This window comes from Hyla sarda, unplaced genomic scaffold, assembly GCF_029499605.1.
Source record: "Hyla sarda isolate aHylSar1 unplaced genomic scaffold, aHylSar1.hap1 scaffold_1294, whole genome shotgun sequence".
Lineage (NCBI taxonomy): Eukaryota > Metazoa > Chordata > Amphibia > Anura > Hylidae > Hyla > Hyla sarda.
The window spans coordinates 86,859-102,581 of record NW_026607917.1 but is presented as its reverse complement, the minus strand read 5'-3'; the positions used below and the strand labels follow the sequence as shown (position 1 = coordinate 102,581).

The 15,723-nt window shown below is 46.1% G+C and overlaps 7 non-coding genes across 7 annotated transcripts; all 7 read left to right on the top strand.

The window, feature by feature from the left end:
- The first annotated feature begins 111 nt into the window (after positions 1–111).
- Positions 112–302, top strand: LOC130304852 (U2 spliceosomal RNA). The gene has a single exon (XR_008854565.1). It is a non-coding gene; the product is annotated as a U2 spliceosomal RNA (small nuclear RNA).
- Positions 303–2,398: 2,096 nt separating this feature from the next.
- On the top strand, positions 2,399–2,589 carry LOC130304851 (U2 spliceosomal RNA). The gene has a single exon (XR_008854563.1). It is a non-coding gene; the product is annotated as a U2 spliceosomal RNA (small nuclear RNA).
- Positions 2,590–4,688: 2,099 nt separating this feature from the next.
- LOC130304849 (U2 spliceosomal RNA) lies at positions 4,689–4,879 on the top strand. Its single transcript, XR_008854561.1, has one exon. It is a non-coding gene; the product is annotated as a U2 spliceosomal RNA (small nuclear RNA).
- Positions 4,880–6,968: 2,089 nt separating this feature from the next.
- Positions 6,969–7,159, top strand: LOC130304848 (U2 spliceosomal RNA). Its single transcript, XR_008854560.1, has one exon. It is a non-coding gene; the product is annotated as a U2 spliceosomal RNA (small nuclear RNA).
- Positions 7,160–9,260: 2,101 nt separating this feature from the next.
- On the top strand, positions 9,261–9,451 carry LOC130304846 (U2 spliceosomal RNA). The gene has a single exon (XR_008854559.1). It is a non-coding gene; the product is annotated as a U2 spliceosomal RNA (small nuclear RNA).
- A 2,094-nt stretch (positions 9,452–11,545) lies between these two features.
- On the top strand, positions 11,546–11,737 carry LOC130304814 (U2 spliceosomal RNA). The gene has a single exon (XR_008854528.1). It is a non-coding gene; the product is annotated as a U2 spliceosomal RNA (small nuclear RNA).
- A 2,076-nt stretch (positions 11,738–13,813) lies between these two features.
- Positions 13,814–14,005, top strand: LOC130304853 (U2 spliceosomal RNA). Its single transcript, XR_008854566.1, has one exon. It is a non-coding gene; the product is annotated as a U2 spliceosomal RNA (small nuclear RNA).
- Positions 14,006–15,723: the final 1,718 nt, after the last annotated feature.

The following is a 15,723-nucleotide window of genomic DNA, read 5'->3' as shown; positions in this document are numbered from 1 at the left end:
ACTGCCCCCCAGCCCAGAGTGTGCATGGAAAATTGTCTGGCAGCCTCCCTGACAGCAAGCAGTGATAGTGCCCATGAAGGGGACCTTGTTGGGCCCGCCCCTTTCACGGTTATCGCTTCTCGGCCTTTTGGCTAAGATCAAGTGTAGTATCTGTTCTTATCAGTTTAATATCTGATACGTCCCCTATCTGGGGACCATATATTAAATGGATTTTTGAGAACGGGGGCCGATTTCGAAGCTTGCTTCCGTCGCCCTATGCATTGACCCGATATGGCAGTATCTTCGGGTACAGTGCACCACCCCCTTACAGGGTTAAAAAGAAAGATTCCTACTTTCATTGCTACCTGCTTGCTGGCTAGCCAGCTAGCCAGCCCTGTGGGCCTTGCTGCTGCTGCAGCCAAAAAACAAAAGGTGGTGCTGCTGCTGCTTCTGCTGCTTCTGCTTCTGCTTGTGTCTGGCCCCTGTTGGAGCGTCCAGGCACAGGACTTCTGCTGCTGCTGACTAAATGGCCTCCTTAATTGGATCATTTGAGTAGCCAGCACACCTGTGCAGGTAGGGCATGACATGATAGGCAGCTGCCTTGATAGCGGGTGGGTGCTGAATGTTCCTAATTGACAAAATAAGATTAATGCTTATGAAGAAATATAAAATCTCATCCCTTCCCCAATATCGCGCCACACCCCTACCCCTTAATTCCCTGGTTGAACGTGATGGACATATGTCTTTTTTCGACCGTACTAACTATGTAACTATGTAACATAACATGGGGGGGGGGGGGGGGGGGGGTCTCCTGGCTGTTCACACAGGTGTGTCATTGCTGTACATTGACCATGCATTGCTTCTGTGGTATTGCAAAGGCAAAGACAAATGCTTCCAGCCATCCATTGCACTAATGGATTGGTCATCAGCTGGCTGTCTATGTCCCGCATCAATATAGACCAAAGTACAGAGGGTTAGGCTATGCTATTGTGCACCTACCTGATGCATCAGAAGGTGCGAGGCCCTTGCTAAATTCTGTGCACAGACTTTGAGATCTATGCTTTAGACTGTATCTAAACCTGCTCCAACATGGACTGACATTCTGGCCTACTTTCAGCCGATGCGACTTGTCTGTCGCTGAACAGTCGCTTTTTATGTATTCAGCACCTATGTATAATGTTGTAAAAATGCTCTAGAAGCTAAAGTCGCAGAAATGTCACACATATTTGGCCTGCAACTTTCTGTGCGACAAATTCAGACAGGAAAAATCAGTATAAATCCTTAGAAAATTATCCCCCAGTGTCTCCATCTGCTGGCGGTATTGAATAAGCATTGCTGCACTGATGGGGTATGCATTAGACGAAAAAAAAGAAGAAAAAGAAGAATAATACGCCCAGAAAAGAGGCGAAAAGGAGAAAAACGTAAAAAAACGTGAAAAAAAAGTAAGAGGAAGAGAAGGGAAAAAAAGGTGGAAATGGGTTTAAAAGTGATTTCGGCGGAGATATATATATATATATATATATATATATATATATATATATATATATGCGCACACACACACATAGATATAAACGTATTCTCCGTTGAGATATTGCAGCCGCTGCTGTGTCCAGGCCCAGGAGCCTTAGCACTGTGCTGTGATGTCACTCAATACCACTGACATCACTAGGTGTAAACAACATCTCTCCTTTGCTGTGTATGTGACTATGGAGCTGTTTGGTGATGTCGTCTATTACGGCCTTCATAGAAGCAACAGGAGATTGTTGCATCCATCTTGAACCCTCAGAACTACAGTGCTATGATGTCACTCACTTCCACAGGCCTTGCAGAGTGTAAACAACAACAACCCAGCTTTGTTGTGTATGTAACCAAAGGGATTTGTGATGTCACCTAGAACCTTCACAGCAGCGACAGCTTTATGAGGAGCATCAGCACTGCTCTGCCTGAGCAGAACCATCACCGCCATAGGTTGTCAAATAACCCGGATTTAACCCACACAGGTAAGTCCAATGGGGTGCAGGCATGTCCTCTATGCTTACAGCTTCCCGTGGGTGTTGGTTTGATACCGTTTGGGGACAGCCAAGGAGGCATCTGCAGGCAACAAAGGTAGGTGTGTGCTTGTGTGTGTGTTTCCTATGCAGATCCTAAGCCCAGTGTCACATGCAAGTAGGAGGAGTAAGAAGGGTTCCTGGCAAATCCGGGTTATGGATTGCATTTAAAAAGGCCCCGTGGGAGTGCAATGGGCCCCTGTCTTGCTGCTTAGCAATAATGGTATGGGTTTAGGTTCTGCTGTGTGTACTGGTGGTTGACTGCCCCCCAGCCCAGAGTGTGCATGGAAAATTGTCTGGCAGCCTCCCTGACAGCAAGCAGTGATAGTGCCCATGAAGGGGACCTTGTTGGGCCCGCCCCTTTCACGGTTATCGCTTCTCGGCCTTTTGGCTAAGATCAAGTGTAGTATCTGTTCTTATCAGTTTAATATCTGATACGTCCCCTATCTGGGGACCATATATTAAATGGATTTTTGAGAACGGGGGCCGATTTCGAAGCTTGCTTCCGTCGCCCTATGCATTGACCCGATATGGCAGTATCTTCGGGTACAGTGCACCACCCCCTTACAGGGGGTTAAAAAGAAAGATTCCTACTTTCATTGCTACCTGCTTGCTGGCTAGCCAGCTAGCCAGCCCTGTGGGCCTTGCTGCTGCTGCAGCCAAAAAACAAAAGGTGGTGCTGCTGCTGCTTCTGCTGCTTCTGCTTCTGCTTGTGTCTGGCCCCTGTTGGAGCGTCCAGGCACAGGACTTCTGCTGCTGCTGACTAAATGGCCTCCTTAATTGGATCATTTGAGTAGCCAGCACACCTGTGCAGGTAGGGCATGACATGATAGGCAGCTGCCTTGATAGCGGGTGGGTGCTGAATGTTCCTAATTGACAAAATAAGATTAATGCTTATGAAGAAATATAAAATCTCATCCCTTCCCCAATATCGCGCCACACCCCTACCCCTTAATTCCCTGGTTGAACGTGATGGACATATGTCTTTTTTCGACCGTACTAACTATGTAACTATGTAACATAACATGGGGGGGGGGGGGGGGGTCTCCTGGCTGTTCACACAGGTGTGTCATTGCTGTACATTGACCATGCATTGCTTCTGTGGTATTGCAAAGGCAAAGACAAATGCTTCCAGCCATCCATTGCACTAATGGATTGGTCATCAGCTGGCTGTCTATGTCCCGCATCAATATAGACCAAAGTACAGAGGGTTAGGCTATGCTATTGTGCACCTACCTGATGCATCAGAAGGTGCGAGGCCCTTGCTAAATTCTGTGCACAGACTTTGAGATCTATGCTTTAGACTGTATCTAAACCTGCTCCAACATGGACTGACATTCTGGCCTACTTTCAGCCGATGCGACTTGTCTGTCGCTGAACAGTCGCTTTTTATGTATTCAGCACCTATGTATAATGTTGTAAAAATGCTCTAGAAGCTAAAGTCGCAGAAATGTCACACATATTTGGCCTGCAACTTTCTGTGCGACAAATTCAGACAGGAAAAATCAGTATAAATCCTTAGAAAATTATCCCCCAGTGTCTCCATCTGCTGGCGGTATTGAATAAGCATTGCTGCACTGATGGGGTATGCATTAGACGAAAAAAAAGAAGAAAAAGAAGAATAATACGCCCTAGAAAAGAGGCGAAAAGGAGAAAAACGTAAAAAAACGTGAAAAAAAAGTAAGAGGAAGAGAAGGGAAAAAAAGGTGGAAATGGGTTTAAAAGTGATTTCGGCGGAGAAATATATATATATATATATATATATATATATATATATATATATATATATGCGCACACACACACATAGATATAAACGTATTCTCCGTTGAGATATTGCAGCCGCTGCTGTGTCCAGGCCCAGGAGCCTTAGCACTGTGCTGTGATGTCACTCAATACCACTGACATCACTAGGTGTAAACAACATCTCTCCTTTGCTGTGTATGTGACTATGGAGCTGTTTGGTGATGTCGTCTATTACGGCCTTCATAGAAGCAACAGGAGATTGTTGCATCCATCTTGAACCCTCAGAACTACAGTGCTATGATGTCACTCACTTCCACAGGCCTTGCAGAGTGTAAACAACAACAACCCAGCTTTGTTGTGTATGTAACCAAAGGGATTTGTGATGTCACCTAGAACCTTCACAGCAGCGACAGCTTTATGAGGAGCATCAGCACTGCTCTGCCTGAGCAGAACCATCACCGCCATAGGTTGTCAAATAACCCGGATTTAACCCACACAGGTAAGTCCAATGGGGTGCAGGCATGTCCTCTATGCTTACAGCTTCCCGTGGGTGTTGGTTTGATACCGTTTGGGGACAGCCAAGGAGGCATCTGCAGGCAACAAAGGTAGGTGTGTGCTTGTGTGTGTGTTTCCTATGCAGATCCTAAGCCCAGTGTCACATGCAAGTAGGAGGAGTAAGAAGGGTTCCTGGCAAATCCGGGTTATGGATTGCATTTAAAAAGGCCCCGTGGGAGTGCAATGGGCCCCTGTCTTGCTGCTTAGCAATAATGGTATGGGTTTAGGTTCTGCTGTGTGTACTGGTGGTTGACTGCCCCCCAGCCCAGAGTGTGCATGGAAAATTGTCTGGCAGCCTCCCTGACAGCAAGCAGTGATAGTGCCCATGAAGGGGACCTTGTTGGGCCCGCCCCTTTCACGGTTATCGCTTCTCGGCCTTTTGGCTAAGATCAAGTGTAGTATCTGTTCTTATCAGTTTAATATCTGATACGTCCCCTATCTGGGGACCATATATTAAATGGATTTTTGAGAACGGGGGCCGATTTCGAAGCTTGCTTCCGTCGCCCTATGCATTGACCCGATATGGCAGTATCTTCGGGTACAGTGCACCACCCCCTTACAGGGTTAAAAAGAAAGATTCCTACTTTCATTGCTACCTGCTTGCTGGCTAGCCAGCTAGCCAGCCCTGTGGGCCTTGCTGCTGCTGCAGCCAAAAAACAAAAGGTGGTGCTGCTGCTGCTTCTGCTGCTTCTGCTTCTGCTTGTGTCTGGCCCCTGTTGGAGCGTCCAGGCACAGGACTTCTGCTGCTGCTGACTAAATGGCCTCCTTAATTGGATCATTTGAGTAGCCAGCACACCTGTGCAGGTAGGGCATGACATGATAGGCAGCTGCCTTGATAGCGGGTGGGTGCTGAATGTTCCTATAATTGACAAAATAAGATTAATGCTTATGAAGAAATATAAAATCTCATCCCTTCCCCAATATCGCGCCACACCCCTACCCCTTAATTCCCTGGTTGAACGTGATGGACATATGTCTTTTTTCGACCGTACTAACTATGTAACTATGTAACATAACATGGGGGGGGGGGTCTCCTGGCTGTTCACACAGGTGTGTCATTGCTGTACATTGACCATGCATTGCTTCTGTGGTATTGCAAAGGCAAAGACAAATGCTTCCAGCCATCCATTGCACTAATGGATTGGTCATCAGCTGGCTGTCTATGTCCCGCATCAATATAGACCAAAGTACAGAGGGTTAGGCTATGCTATTGTGCACCTACCTGATGCATCAGAAGGTGCGAGGCCCTTGCTAAATTCTGTGCACAGACTTTGAGATCTATGCTTTAGACTGTATCTAAACCTGCTCCAACATGGACTGACATTCTGGCCTACTTTCAGCCGATGCGACTTGTCTGTCGCTGAACAGTCGCTTTTTATGTATTCAGCACCTATGTATAATGTTGTAAAAATGCTCTAGAAGCTAAAGTCGCAGAAATGTCACACATATTTGGCCTGCAACTTTCTGTGCGACAAATTCAGACAGGAAAAATCAGTATAAATCCTTAGAAAATTATCCCCCAGTGTCTCCATCTGCTGGCGGTATTGAATAAGCATTGCTGCACTGATGGGGTATGCATTAGACGAAAAAAAAGAAGAAAAAGAAGAATAATACGCCCAGAAAAGAGGCGAAAAGGAGAAAAACGTAAAAAAACGTGAAAAAAAAGTAAGAGGAAGAGAAGGGAAAAAAAGGTGGAAATGGGTTTAAAAGTGATTTCGGCGGAGAATATATATATATATATATATATATATATATATATATATATATATATGCGCACACACACACATAGATATAAACGTATTCTCCGTTGAGATATTGCAGCCGCTGCTGTGTCCAGGCCCAGGAGCCTTAGCACTGTGCTGTGATGTCACTCAATACCACTGACATCACTAGGTGTAAACAACATCTCTCCTTTGCTGTGTATGTGACTATGGAGCTGTTTGGTGATGTCGTCTATTACGGCCTTCATAGAAGCAACAGGAGATTGTTGCATCCATCTTGAACCCTCAGAACTACAGTGCTATGATGTCACTCACTTCCACAGGCCTTGCAGAGTGTAAACAACAACAACCCAGCTTTGTTGTGTATGTAACCAAAGGGATTTGTGATGTCACCTAGAACCTTCACAGCAGCGACAGCTTTATGAGGAGCATCAGCACTGCTCTGCCTGAGCAGAACCATCACCGCCATAGGTTGTCAAATAACCCGGATTTAACCCACACAGGTAAGTCCAATGGGGTGCAGGCATGTCCTCTATGCTTACAGCTTCCCGTGGGTGTTGGTTTGATACCGTTTGGGGACAGCCAAGGAGGCATCTGCAGGCAACAAAGGTAGGTGTGTGCTTGTGTGTGTGTTTCCTATGCAGATCCTAAGCCCAGTGTCACATGCAAGTAGGAGGAGTAAGAAGGGTTCCTGGCAAATCCGGGTTATGGATTGCATTTAAAAAGGCCCCGTGGGAGTGCAATGGGCCCCTGTCTTGCTGCTTAGCAATAATGGTATGGGTTTAGGTTCTGCTGTGTGTACTGGTGGTTGACTGCCCCCCAGCCCAGAGTGTGCATGGAAAATTGTCTGGCAGCCTCCCTGACAGCAAGCAGTGATAGTGCCCATGAAGGGGACCTTGTTGGGCCCGCCCCTTTCACGGTTATCGCTTCTCGGCCTTTTGGCTAAGATCAAGTGTAGTATCTGTTCTTATCAGTTTAATATCTGATACGTCCCCTATCTGGGGACCATATATTAAATGGATTTTTGAGAACGGGGGCCGATTTCGAAGCTTGCTTCCGTCGCCCTATGCATTGACCCGATATGGCAGTATCTTCGGGTACAGTGCACCACCCCCTTACAGGGTTAAAAAGAAAGATTCCTACTTTCATTGCTACCTGCTTGCTGGCTAGCCAGCTAGCCAGCCCTGTGGGCCTTGCTGCTGCTGCAGCCAAAAAACAAAAGGTGGTGCTGCTGCTGCTTCTGCTGCTTCTGCTTCTGCTTGTGTCTGGCCCCTGTTGGAGCGTCCAGGCACAGGACTTCTGCTGCTGCTGACTAAATGGCCTCCTTAATTGGATCATTTGAGTAGCCAGCACACCTGTGCAGGTAGGGCATGACATGATAGGCAGCTGCCTTGATAGCGGGTGGGTGCTGAATGTTCCTAATTGACAAAATAAGATTAATGCTTATGAAGAAATATAAAATCTCATCCCTTCCCCAATATCGCGCCACACCCCTACCCCTTAATTCCCTGGTTGAACGTGATGGACATATGTCTTTTTTCGACCGTACTAACTATGTAACTATGTAACATAACATGGGGGGGGGGGGGGGGTCTCCTGGCTGTTCACACAGGTGTGTCATTGCTGTACATTGACCATGCATTGCTTCTGTGGTATTGCAAAGGCAAAGACAAATGCTTCCAGCCATCCATTGCACTAATGGATTGGTCATCAGCTGGCTGTCTATGTCCCGCATCAATATAGACCAAAGTACAGAGGGTTAGGCTATGCTATTGTGCACCTACCTGATGCATCAGAAGGTGCGAGGCCCTTGCTAAATTCTGTGCACAGACTTTGAGATCTATGCTTTAGACTGTATCTAAACCTGCTCCAACATGGACTGACATTCTGGCCTACTTTCAGCCGATGCGACTTGTCTGTCGCTGAACAGTCGCTTTTTATGTATTCAGCACCTATGTATAATGTTGTAAAAATGCTCTAGAAGCTAAAGTCGCAGAAATGTCACACATATTTGGCCTGCAACTTTCTGTGCGACAAATTCAGACAGGAAAAATCAGTATAAATCCTTAGAAAATTATCCCCCAGTGTCTCCATCTGCTGGCGGTATTGAATAAGCATTGCTGCACTGATGGGGTATGCATTAGACGAAAAAAAAGAAGAAAAAGAAGAATAATACGCCCAGAAAAGAGGCGAAAAGGAGAAAAACGTAAAAAAACGTGAAAAAAAAGTAAGAGGAAGAGAAGGGAAAAAAAGGTGGAAATGGGTTTAAAAGTGATTTCGGCGGAGAAATATATATATATATATATATATATATATATATATATATATATATGCGCACACACACACATAGATATAAACGTATTCTCCGTTGAGATATTGCAGCCGCTGCTGTGTCCAGGCCCAGGAGCCTTAGCACTGTGCTGTGATGTCACTCAATACCACTGACATCACTAGGTGTAAACAACATCTCTCCTTTGCTGTGTATGTGACTATGGAGCTGTTTGGTGATGTCGTCTATTACGGCCTTCATAGAAGCAACAGGAGATTGTTGCATCCATCTTGAACCCTCAGAACTACAGTGCTATGATGTCACTCACTTCCACAGGCCTTGCAGAGTGTAAACAACAACAACCCAGCTTTGTTGTGTATGTAACCAAAGGGATTTGTGATGTCACCTAGAACCTTCACAGCAGCGACAGCTTTATGAGGAGCATCAGCACTGCTCTGCCTGAGCAGAACCATCACCGCCATAGGTTGTCAAATAACCCGGATTTAACCCACACAGGTAAGTCCAATGGGGTGCAGGCATGTCCTCTATGCTTACAGCTTCCCGTGGGTGTTGGTTTGATACCGTTTGGGGACAGCCAAGGAGGCATCTGCAGGCAACAAAGGTAGGTGTGTGCTTGTGTGTGTGTTTCCTATGCAGATCCTAAGCCCAGTGTCACATGCAAGTAGGAGGAGTAAGAAGGGTTCCTGGCAAATCCGGGTTATGGATTGCATTTAAAAAGGCCCCGTGGGAGTGCAATGGGCCCCTGTCTTGCTGCTTAGCAATAATTAGCAATAATGGTATGGGTTTAGGTTCTGCTGTGTGTACTGGTGGTTGACTGCCCCCCAGCCCAGAGTGTGCATGGAAAATTGTCTGGCAGCCTCCCTGACAGCAAGCAGTGATAGTGCCCATGAAGGGGACCTTGTTGGGCCCGCCCCTTTCACGGTTATCGCTTCTCGGCCTTTTGGCTAAGATCAAGTGTAGTATCTGTTCTTATCAGTTTAATATCTGATACGTCCCCTATCTGGGGACCATATATTAAATGGATTTTTGAGAACGGGGGCCGATTTCGAAGCTTGCTTCCGTCGCCCTATGCATTGACCCGATATGGCAGTATCTTCGGGTACAGTGCACCACCCCCTTACAGGGTTAAAAAGAAAGATTCCTACTTTCATTGCTACCTGCTTGCTGGCTAGCCAGCTAGCCAGCCCTGTGGGCCTTGCTGCTGCTGCAGCCAAAAAACAAAAGGTGGTGCTGCTGCTGCTTCTGCTGCTTCTGCTTCTGCTTGTGTCTGGCCCCTGTTGGAGCGTCCAGGCACAGGACTTCTGCTGCTGCTGACTAAATGGCCTCCTTAATTGGATCATTTGAGTAGCCAGCACACCTGTGCAGGTAGGGCATGACATGATAGGCAGCTGCCTTGATAGCGGGTGGGTGCTGAATGTTCCTAATTGACAAAATAAGATTAATGCTTATGAAGAAATATAAAATCTCATCCCTTCCCCAATATCGCGCCACACCCCTACCCCTTAATTCCCTGGTTGAACGTGATGGACATATGTCTTTTTTCGACCGTACTAACTATGTAACTATGTAACATAACATGGGGGGGGGGGGGGGTCTCCTGGCTGTTCACACAGGTGTGTCATTGCTGTACATTGACCATGCATTGCTTCTGTGGTATTGCAAAGGCAAAGACAAATGCTTCCAGCCATCCATTGCACTAATGGATTGGTCATCAGCTGGCTGTCTATGTCCCGCATCAATATAGACCAAAGTACAGAGGGTTAGGCTATGCTATTGTGCACCTACCTGATGCATCAGAAGGTGCGAGGCCCTTGCTAAATTCTGTGCACAGACTTTGAGATCTATGCTTTAGACTGTATCTAAACCTGCTCCAACATGGACTGACATTCTGGCCTACTTTCAGCCGATGCGACTTGTCTGTCGCTGAACAGTCGCTTTTTATGTATTCAGCACCTATGTATAATGTTGTAAAAATGCTCTAGAAGCTAAAGTCGCAGAAATGTCACACATATTTGGCCTGCAACTTTCTGTGCGACAAATTCAGACAGGAAAAATCAGTATAAATCCTTAGAAAATTATCCCCCAGTGTCTCCATCTGCTGGCGGTATTGAATAAGCATTGCTGCACTGATGGGGTATGCATTAGACGAAAAAAAAGAAGAAAAAGAAGAATAATACGCCCAGAAAAGAGGCGAAAAGGAGAAAAACGTAAAAAAACGTGAAAAAAAAGTAAGAGGAAGAGAAGGGAAAAAAAGGTGGAAATGGGTTTAAAAGTGATTTCGGCGGAGAAATATATATATATATATATATATATATATATATATATATATATATATGCGCACACACACACATAGATATAAACGTATTCTCCGTTGAGATATTGCAGCCGCTGCTGTGTCCAGGCCCAGGAGCCTTAGCACTGTGCTGTGATGTCACTCAATACCACTGACATCACTAGGTGTAAACAACACATCTCTCCTTTGCTGTGTATGTGACTATGGAGCTGTTTGGTGATGTCGTCTATTACGGCCTTCATAGAAGCAACAGGAGATTGTTGCATCCATCTTGAACCCTCAGAACTACAGTGCTATGATGTCACTCACTTCCACAGGCCTTGCAGAGTGTAAACAACAACAACCCAGCTTTGTTGTGTATGTAACCAAAGGGATTTGTGATGTCACCTAGAACCTTCACAGCAGCGACAGCTTTATGAGGAGCATCAGCACTGCTCTGCCTGAGCAGAACCATCACCGCCATAGGTTGTCAAATAACCCGGATTTAACCCACACAGGTAAGTCCAATGGGGTGCAGGCATGTCCTCTATGCTTACAGCTTCCCGTGGGTGTTGGTTTGATACCGTTTGGGGACAGCCAAGGAGGCATCTGCAGGCAACAAAGGTAGGTGTGTGCTTGTGTGTGTGTTTCCTATGCAGATCCTAAGCCCAGTGTCACATGCAAGTAGGAGGAGTAAGAAGGGTTCCTGGCAAATCCGGGTTATGGATTGCATTTAAAAAGGCCCCGTGGGAGTGCAATGGGGCCCCTGTCTTGCTGCTTAGCAATAATGGTATGGGTTTAGGTTCTGCTGTGTGTACTGGTGGTTGACTGCCCCCAGCCCAGAGTGTGCATGGAAAATTGTCTGGCAGCCTCCCTGACAGCAAGCAGTGATAGTGCCCATGAAGGGGACCTTGTTGGGCCCGCCCCTTTCACGGTTATCGCTTCTCGGCCTTTTGGCTAAGATCAAGTGTAGTATCTGTTCTTATCAGTTTAATATCTGATACGTCCCCTATCTGGGGACCAATATATTAAATGGATTTTTGAGAACGGGGGCCGATTTCGAAGCTTGCTTCCGTCGCCCTATGCATTGACCCGATATGGCAGTATCTTCGGGTACAGTGCACCACCCCCTTACAGGGTTAAAAAGAAAGATTCCTACTTTCATTGCTACCTGCTTGCTGGCTAGCCAGCTAGCCAGCCCTGTGGGCCTTGCTGCTGCTGCAGCCAAAAAACAAAAGGTGGTGCTTGCTGCTGCTTCTGCTGCTTCTGCTTGTGTCTGGCCCCTGTTGGAGCGTCCAGGCACAGGACTTCTGCTGCTGCTGACTAAATGGCCTCCTTAATTGGATCATTTGAGTAGCCAGCACACCTGTGCAGGTAGGGCATGACATGATAGGCAGCTGCCTTGATAGCGGGTGGGTGCTGAATGTTCCTAATTGACAAAATAAGATTAATGCTTATGAAGAAATATAAAATCTCATCCCTTCCCCAATATCGCGCCACACCCCTACCCCTTAATTCCCTGGTTGAACGTGATGGACATATGTCTTTTTTCGACCGTACTAACTATGTAACTATGTAACATAACATGGGGGGGGGGGGGGGGTCTCCTGGCTGTTCACACAGGTGTGTCATTGCTGTACATTGACCATGCATTGCTTCTGTGGTATTGCAAAGGCAAAGACAAATGCTTCCAGCCATCCATTGCACTAATGGATTGGTCATCAGCTGGCTGTCTATGTCCCGCATCAATATAGACCAAAGTACAGAGGGTTAGGCTATGCTATTGTGCACCTACCTGATGCATCAGAAGGTGCGAGGCCCTTGCTAAATTCTGTGCACAGACTTTGAGATCTATGCTTTAGACTGTATCTAAACCTGCTCCAACATGGACTGACATTCTGGCCTACTTTCAGCCGATGCGACTTGTCTGTCGCTGAACAGTCGCTTTTTATGTATTCAGCACCTATGTATAATGTTGTAAAAATGCTCTAGAAGCTAAAGTCGCAGAAATGTCACACATATTTGGCCTGCAACTTTCTGTGCGACAAATTCAGACAGGAAAAATCAGTATAAATCCTTAGAAAATTATCCCCCAGTGTCTCCATCTGCTGGCGGTATTGAATAAGCATTGCTGCACTGATTGGGTATGCATTAGACGAAAAAAAAGAAGAAAAAGAAGAATAATACGCCCAGAAAAGAGGCGAAAAGGAGAAAAACGTAAAAAAACGTGAAAAAAAAGTAAGAGGAAGAGAAGGGAAAAAAAGGTGGAAATGGGTTTAAAAGTGATTTCGGCGGAGAAATATATATATATATATATATATATATATATATATGCGCACACACACACATAGATATAAACATATTCTCCGTTGAGATATTGCAGCCGCTGCTGTGTCCAGGCCCAGGAGCCTTAGCACTGTGCTGTGATGTCACTCAATACCACTGACATCACTAGGTGTAAACAACATCTCTCCTTTGCTGTGTATGTGACTATGGAGCTGTTTGGTGATGTCGTCTATTACGGCCTTCATAGAAGCAACAGGAGATTGTTGCATCCATCTTGAACCCTCAGAACTACAGTGCTATGATGTCACTCACTTCCACAGGCCTTGCAGAGTGTAAACAACAACAACCCAGCTTTGTTGTGTATGTAACCAAAGGGATTTGTGATGTCACCTAGAACCTTCACAGCAGCGACAGCTTTATGAGGAGCATCAGCACTGCTCTGCCTGAGCAGAACCATCACCGCCATAGGTTGTCAAATAACCCAGATTTAACCCACACAGGTAAGTCCAATGGGGTGCAGGCATGTCCTCTATGCTTACAGCTTCCCGTGGGTGTTGGTTTGATACCGTTTGGGGACAGCCAAGGAGGCATCTGCAGGCAACAAAGGTAGGTGTGTGCTTGTGTGTGTGTTTCCTATGCAGATCCTAAGCCCAGTGTCACATGCAAGTAGGAGGAGTAAGAAGGGTTCCTGGCAAATCCGGGTTATGGATTGCATTTAAAAAGGCCCCGTGGGAGTGCAATGGGCCCCTGTCTTGCTGCTTAGCAATAATGGTATGGGTTTAGGTTCTGCTGTGTGTACTGGTGGTTGACTGCCCCCCAGCCCAGAGTGTGCATGGAAAATTGTCTGGCAGCCTCCCTGACAGCAAGCAGTGATAGTGCCCATGAAGGGGACCTTGTTGGGCCCGCCCCTTTCACGGTTATCGCTTCTCGGCCTTTTGGCTAAGATCAAGTGTAGTATCTGTTCTTATCAGTTTAATATCTGATACGTCCCCTATCTGGGGACCATATATTAAATGGATTTTTTGAGAACGGGGGCCGATTTCGAAGCTTGCTTCCGTCGCCCTATGCATTGACCCGATATGGCAGTATCTTCGGGTACAGTGCACCACCCCCTTACAGGGTTAAAAAGAAAGATTCCTACTTTCATTGCTACCTGCTTGCTGGCTAGCCAGCTAGCCAGCCCTGTGGGCCTTGCTGCTGCTGCAGCCAAAAAACAAAAGGTGGTGCTGCTGCTGCTTCTGCTGCTTCTGCTTGTGTCTGGCCCCTGTTGGAGCGTCCAGGCACAGGACTTCTGCTGCTGCTGACTAAATGGCCTCCTTATTGGATCATTTGAGTAGCCAGCACACCTGTGCAGGTAGGGCATGACATGATAGGCAGCTGCCTTGATAGCGGGTGGGTGCTGAATGTTCCTAATTGACAAAATAAGATTAATGCTTATGAAGAAATATAAAATCTCATCCCTTCCCCAATATCGCGCCACACCCCTACCCTTAATTCCCTGGTTGAACGTGATGGACATATGTCTTTTTTCGACCGTACTAACTATGTAACTATGTAACATAACATGGGGGGGGGGGGGGGGTCTCCTGGCTGTTCACACAGGTGTGTCATTGCTGTACATTGACCATGCATTGCTTCTGTGGTATTGCAAAGGCAAAGACAAATGCTTCCAGCCATCCATTGCACTAATGGATTGGTCATCAGCTGGCTGTCTATGTCCCGCATCAATATAGACCAAAGTACAGAGGGTTAGGCTATGCTATTGTGCACCTACCTGATGCATCAGAAGGTGCGAGGCCCTTGCTAAATTCTGTGCACAGACTTTGAGATCTATGCTTTAGACTGTATCTAAACCTGCTCCAACATGGACTGACATTCTGGCCTACTTTCAGCCGATGCGACTTGTCTGTCGCTGAACAGTCGCTTTTTATGTATTCAGCACCTATGTATAATGTTTGTAAAAATGCTCTAGAAGCTAAAGTCGCAGAAATGTCCACACATATTTGGCCTGCAACTTTCTGTGCGACAAATTCAGACAGGAAAAATCAGTATAAATCCTTAGAAAATTATCCCCCAGTGTCTCCATCTGCTGGCGGTATTGAATAAGCATTGCTGCACTGATGGGGTATGCATTAGACGAAAAAAAAGAAGAAAAAGAAGAATAATACGCCCAGAAAAGAGGCGAAAGGAGAAAAACGTAAAAAAACGTGAAAAAAAAGTAAGAGGAAGAGAAGGGAAAAAAAGGTGGAAATGGGTTTAAAAGTGATTTCGGCGGAGAAATATATATATATATATATATATATATATATATATATATATATATATGCGCACACACACACATAGATATAAACGTATTCTCCGTTGAGATATTGCAGCCGCTGCTGTGTCCAGGCCCAGGAGCCTTAGCACTGTGCTGTGATGTCACTCAATACCACTGACATCACTAGGTGTAAACAACATCTCTCCTTTGCTGTGTATGTGACTATGGAGCTGTTTGGTGATGTCGTCTATTACGCCTTCATAGAAGCAACAGGAGATTGTTGCATCCATCTTGAACCCTCAGAACTACAGTGCTATGATGTCACTCACTTCCACAGGCCTTGCAGAGTGTAAACAACAACAACCAGCTTTGTTGTGTATGTAACCAAAGGGATTTGTGATGTCACCTAGAACCTTCACAGCAGCGACAGCTTTATGAGGAGCATCAGCACTGCTCTGCCTGAGCAGAACCATCACCGCCATAGGTTGTCAAATAACCCGGATTTAACCCACACAGGGTAAGTCCAATGGGGTGCAGGCATGTCCTCTATGCTTACAGCTTCCCGTGGG